Below are 6744 nucleotides of genomic sequence, written 5' to 3'. Positions count from 1 at the left end.
TCCCGCTGCGGCCACTTTTGACCTTCTTGACAGAGCCTTGTTTTTCAAATCTGACATGTGTCACTTTATGTGGTAATAACTTTGGAATGCTTTTACCTATCCAAGCGATTCTGAGATTGTTTTCTCATGACACATTGGACTATATGTTAAGGGTAAAATTTGGTCGATACATTCAGTATTTAATTGTGAAAAACACCAACATTTTGCGAAAAATCACAATAATATGCATTTTTAGGGCACATTCACACGTGGCGGAATTTCACTTAAATTCCGCTGCGGACACTCCGCAGCGTTAATCCGCAGCGGTGCCGTTTGTCCATTGACTTACACTTTAATTTACCAGTGTTCGTTTAGACGAGGCGTAAAATTCCGCTGCGGAGCATAGGCTGCGGAGCGGAATTTGGTGTCCGCAGCATGCTCTGTCTGTTGCGGAGCAGTGGCGGACTCATGGCGGAATTTCTCCATTGACTTCAATGGAGAGTCAAAATTCCGCAATGAAGTCCGCAGATCTTATGTGTGCTGCGGAGCGTATTCGTTTTACTACCATGACATTTCTTCATTCTGGCTGGACCTATGTATTTCTAGGTCTACAGCCAGACTGAGGAAGTCAATGGGGCTCCCGTAATGACGGGAGCGTTGCTAGGAGACGTCTGTAAATAGTCACTGTCCAGGGTGCTGAAAGAGTTAAGCGATCGGCAGTAACTGTTTCTGCACCCGGGACAGTGACTACCGATCTCAATATACATGTATCTGTAAAAAAATAGATAAGTTCATACTTACCGAGAACTCCCTGCGTCTGTCTCCAGTCCGGCCTCCCAGGATGACGTTTCAGTCTAAGTGACGGCTGCAGCCAATCACAGGCCAAGCACAGGCTGCAGCGGTCACATGGACTGGCGCGTCATCCAGGGAGGTTGGGCTGGATGCCGAAAGAGGGACGCGTCAACAAGACAACGGCCGGTAAGTATGAAAATCGTTTACTTTCACTAGGGAAAGTGCTGTCCCTTCTCTCTATCCTGCACTGATAGGGAGAAGGGAAGCACTTTTCCCGCAGTCCGCAGCAGCTAGTCCGCATCAATTTACTGCACATTTTGTGCAGATCCGCAGCAGAATCTGCAACGCAGATTCTGTGCGGCATTGATGCGGACAGTTGCGGAGGAAATCCGCCACGTGTGGTCATGCCCTTATAATTTAAATGCATCTACTTGTAAAACAGGCAGTTATTCCACACAAAATAGTTGCGGATTAACATTTCCCATATGTCTACTTTAGATTGACATCATTTTGTGAACATATTTTCTAGGCTTAGAACTTTAGCAGAAATTTCTCACATTTTCAAGAAAATTTCATAAGGCTATTATTTCAGGGACCAGTTCAGATGCGGAGTTGCTTTTAGAGGCTCATACAATACATGCCCCCCATTAATCACCCCATTTTAAAACTGCACCCCTCAAAATATTCAAAACAGCATTTAGAAAGTTTCTTAACCCTTTATTCGTTTCACAAGAATTAAAGCAAAATAGTGGTGACACTTACAAATTATTATTTATTTATTTTTTGCAGAAATTCATTTTTAATTCATTTTTTTTTTTTGTAACACAGAAGGTTTTACCAGAGAAATGCAACTCAATATTTATTGCCCAGATTCTGCAGTGTCTATAAATATCCCACATGTTGCCCTAATGTGATAATAGACTGAAGCACAGGCCACAGAATCAAAGAAGCACCTAGAGGATTTTGGGGCCTTTTTAAAGCTAAAAAAAAAAAGTCAATTTCTACAAGGTATAAAGAAGAAAAAAAAACAACATTTGAAAAGCAACTTCTACAGAGTATGTAAATACGCCATATGACATCATAAACTGCTGTTTGGGCAAATGGCAGGGCTTAGAAGGGAAGGCGCACCTTTTGTTTTTTTGAGTGCAGATTTTGCTAGAATGGTTTCTCGGCACCATTTGTAAAACCCCTGAGGAACTAGTACCGTGGAAACTCTACAAAAGTGACTCCATTTAGGAGACTACACCCCTTGAGGAATTAAGTTAGGGGTGTAGTGAGCATTTTGACCCCACAGGTGTGTTTCATAGTTTTTATTAGAATTGGGCAGTGAAAATACAAAAAAATATATATTTTTTTTCAATAAGATGTAGCTTTAGCTTAAAATTTTTAATTTTCTCAAACAAATTAAAGGAGAAAAAGCACCCCAACATTTGTAAGGCAATTTCTCCTGAGTAAACTGCTGTTTGGGCACACAATAGGGCCCAGAAGGGAAGGAGCGCCCTTTGGCTTTTGGAATGCAGATTTTGCTGGATTGGTTTCTGGTCACTATGTCGCATTTGCAAAGCCCCTGTGGGACCAAAACAGCGGAAACCCCCCAGAAGTAACCCCATTTTGGAAACTACACCCCTCAAGGTATTCACCTAGGGGTGTAGTGAGCATGTTAACCCCGCAGGTGTTTTCCTGAAATTAGTGTGCTCTTGATGTTGCAGAGTGACAATGGGAATTTATCCATAGATATGCCAATATGTGATGCCCAGCTTGTTCCACCATGAAAAGACAGCTCTCTAATTATTATGCTGTGTTTCCTGGTTTTACAAACACCCTACATGGGGCCCTAATCTTGTGCCTGGATAATCAACAGGGCTCAGGAGTGAAAGAGTACAATGCAAAATTGAGGGTTAATTTGGCGACTTACAAAGTATTGGTTCACAATTGCAGAGGCTCTGATGTGAAATAAGAAAATAAACCCCTGAGAAGTGACCCCATTTCGGAACAACACCCCTCAAGGCATTTATTAAGGGGTGTAGTGAGCATTTTCACCCCACAGGTCTTTTCCACAAACGATTGGGCTGCAGATGGTGCAAAGTAAAAATTGCAATTTTTCCCTAGATGTGACATATCAGTGGCAAATATGTCATGCCCAGCTTGTGCCACCGGACACACACCCCCCTCAAAATTGTTAAAAGGGTTCCCCCGGGTATGGCAATGCCATATATGTGGAAGTAAACAGCTGTTTGGGCACAGTGTAGGGCTCAGAAGGGAGGGAGCGCCATTTTGCTTTTAGAGCATGGGTTTTGCTTGGTAGTAGTTTTCTTTTGGAGTATTACTTGTATTTCAGTTCATAATTGGGGGCATATGTAAGCTGGGCAGAGAACATCAGCGCATAATAAGAGGGTATTATAATGGGGTAACAAAAAACTGTAAAATAATCCATAGATGTGTGTTACGCTGTGCAGCAATCCTTTCAGCACATGCCGGTGTCACACTGATAAATGGTGTCCTTTCTTATCCCCCTTTTGGTCCACACTCCGCATCTTTGCAATTTGGGGAATTTTTCTGTGAAGTGTTGTCCTGGTATAATATGGGCGCCCTCGTTTCCAGCAAATATGTGTGGGCCGTCTTCTTCTTGGTTCCCTAACTTTAGGGCCTTAATAAATCGCCTCTTGAAACAGAAGAAATGTTCCCCTCGGGCCGGCACAACTGCATATTTTTCTTTACTAACTTATTGGAGCCTTAACTTATTTTATTTTTTCATAGACTTAGTGGTATGAGGGCTGTTTTTATTGGTACCATTTTGGGCTACATGCGATTCTTTTGAGCAGTTTTTATCTGTTATTTTGTAAGGCAAGGTGACCAGTAAAAAATAATTCTGCCATAGTTTTTTTTTTCTCTAATACAGCGTTCACCATTCATTATAAATCACATGTTAACTTTATTTTGTAAGATTCCTGCGATACCAAATTTATTAGTCGATTGAGCCGTATGAGGGCTTGATTTTTGCGAGAGGAGCTATAGTTTATAAAGTTATCATATTTGGATACATGCAACTTTTTGATCACTTTTTATTCCAATTTTTGGAAGCCAAAGTGACTAGAGATGAGCGAACTTTTCAAAAGTTCGGTTCGGCTAGTTCGCCGAATTTCACAAAAAAGTTCGATTCGGACCGAACTAGTTCGGACCGAACCTGTCACTTACGTGCACCGAGCATGCTACTGTCTTGGGTGCTGATAGAGTTAATGGGCTGCACTAACTCTTTCAGCAACCTTCACAGTACATGCTCGGCGCGCGGAAAATACAATTTAAATGTAATAAAAAAATAAAAATTATACGTTCGTACTTACTTTCCTCCTGTCCGGCCTCCAGCGATGACGTTTCATCCCTTTCGCCGCTGCAGCCAATCACAGGCTGTAGTGGCGGTCACGCACGGCAGAATGACGCTTCATCCCACGTGACCGCCTCTGCAGCCAATCACAGGCTGCAGCGGCGACATGGATGAAACGTCATCGCTGGAGCCCGGACAGGAGGAAAGTAAGTATGAACGTATTATTATTTTTTTTGGCATGTATGTATGTTGGCATGTATGTATGTATGTTGTCATGTATGTATGTATGTTGGCATGTATGTATATATGTGCATGTGTGTATGTATATTTGTATGTATATATTTGCATGTATGTTTGCATGTATGTATGTTTGCATGAATGTATGTTTGCATGTATGTATGTATGTATGTTTGCATGAATGTATGTTTGCATGAATGTATGTTGTCATGTATGTATGTATGCATGTATGTTGTCATGTATGTATGTATATATGTGCATGTATGTTTGTATGTATATTTGCATGTATGTATGTTTGCATGTGTGTATGTTTGCATGTATGTATGTATGTTGGCATGTATGTGTATATTTGCATGTGTATATTTGCATGTGTATATTTGCATGTATATATTTGCATGTATGTTTGCATGAATGTATGTATGTTTGCATTTTATGTATGTATGTATGTATGTATGTATGTATGTATGTCGTCATGTATGTATGTTGTCATGTATGTATATATGTGCATGTTTGTATGTATATTTGCATGTATATATTTGCATGTATGTATGTTTGCATTTATGTATGTTTGCATGAATGTATATTTGCATGTATGTATGTTGTCATGTATGTATGTTGTCATGTATGTATACATGTTTGTATGTATGTATGTATGTATGTTGTCATGTATGTTTGCATGTTTTTATTTTTGCATGTATGTTTATATATATATGTGCATGTATGTAATTATGTTTGCATGTATTTATGTTTGCATGTATATTTGTGCATGCTTGTATATATGTATGTATCTTTGCATGTTTGTATGTATGGTTTCATGTGTGTGTGTATGCATGTATGTATGATAGTTTGCATGTATGTATGTTTGTTTGTATACATGTCTGTATGGCCATGTATGATACTGTCTGCTGGCGCCCTGTATCTAAGTCAACTTCGTGGCAGGCTTCTATACATGGTATAACAGTCAGTATCACACATTAAACTGAATCTAAGCCTACGACATGTTTTATTTCATTTTTTTTTTTTTTACAGGTTTGGTGTTTGGACTACGTCGGTTTCGAGGACTACTTCGATGACGGGTTTTTTTCTACAATAAAATGGTTAATGAGGGTTGTGTTGGGGGTGCTTTATTTCAATAAAATATTTTATCTATATCTTTGTCTTTTTCTTTTCAAATTTTATTACTACCACTTTAGTAATGGCCGCTGTCTGAGTGACAACATCCATTACTAAGGCGAGGCTTAGTGTTAGCCGCTGCAGAGGCTAACACTAACCACCATTATTACCCCGGTACCCACCACCACCAGGGGTGCCGGGAAGAGCCAGGTACGATCCAGTACCCGACCATCTGTTGTGATGGTCGGGCTCTGGGGCGGCCGCAGGCTGGTATTATGAGGCTGGGAAGGGCCAAAAACAGTGGACCTTCCCACCCTTGTAATGCTAGGCTGCTGCTGCTGTGTTGTATCTGGCTGGTTATAAAAGTGGGGGGGACCCCACGTCATTTTTTTTTTATTATTTATTTATTTTTAATTTTTTTAAAAAAAGACATGGGGTTCCACCCAATTTATCATAACCAGCCACATACAACACAGTGTTATTAGCCTGGGAATGGACAAAACCAGTGGCCCTTCCCACCCATGTAATGCCAGACTGCTGCGTATATGGCTGGTTATTAAAAATGTGGGGGACCCAACGTCTAGTGTTAAATTTGTTAAATTCCAAAAAAAAAACGACGTGGGGTCCCCCCCATTTTTATAACCAGCCCGATACAACACAGCAGCAGCAGCCTAGCATTACAAAGGTGGGAAGGTCCACTGTTTTTGGCCCTTCCCAGCCTCATAATACCAGCCTACGGCCGCCCCAGTACCCGACCATCACAACAGATGGTCGGGTACTGGATCGTACCAAGCTCTTCCCGGCACCCCTGGTGGTGGTGGGTACCGGGGTAATAATGGGTGGTTAGTGCTAGCCTCTGCACCGGCTAACACTAAGTACCGCCTTAATAATGGACGCTGTCAATCAGCCAACTACCATTATCTAGGCACTAATAAAGTTTAAAAAAAAACACAAAGACAATTCTTTTTTATTGAAATAAGAAATCCCCAACAAAACCCTCGTTAACCATTTTATTAAATTTTAAAAAAACGTAGATCTACGCAGTAGTCCAACGAATCGAAGATGTAGTCCAATCGGTACATCAAAATCTGCAACAACATAAAAAAACAGTTATCAATGTGAACAATAACAATACTTCTACTCACCTACACACATATATACACGCACGCACACACAAACAACCATACACAAACACACATATACACAAACACACACATATACACACACCCATATACACAAACACACACATATATAAACACACACACACAAACATCTACACACAAACATATATACAAATACAC

Source organism: Rhinoderma darwinii, chromosome 4 (assembly GCF_050947455.1).
Source record: "Rhinoderma darwinii isolate aRhiDar2 chromosome 4, aRhiDar2.hap1, whole genome shotgun sequence".
NCBI lineage: Eukaryota > Metazoa > Chordata > Amphibia > Anura > Rhinodermatidae > Rhinoderma > Rhinoderma darwinii.
Note: the sequence above shows the minus strand (reverse complement) of the source record.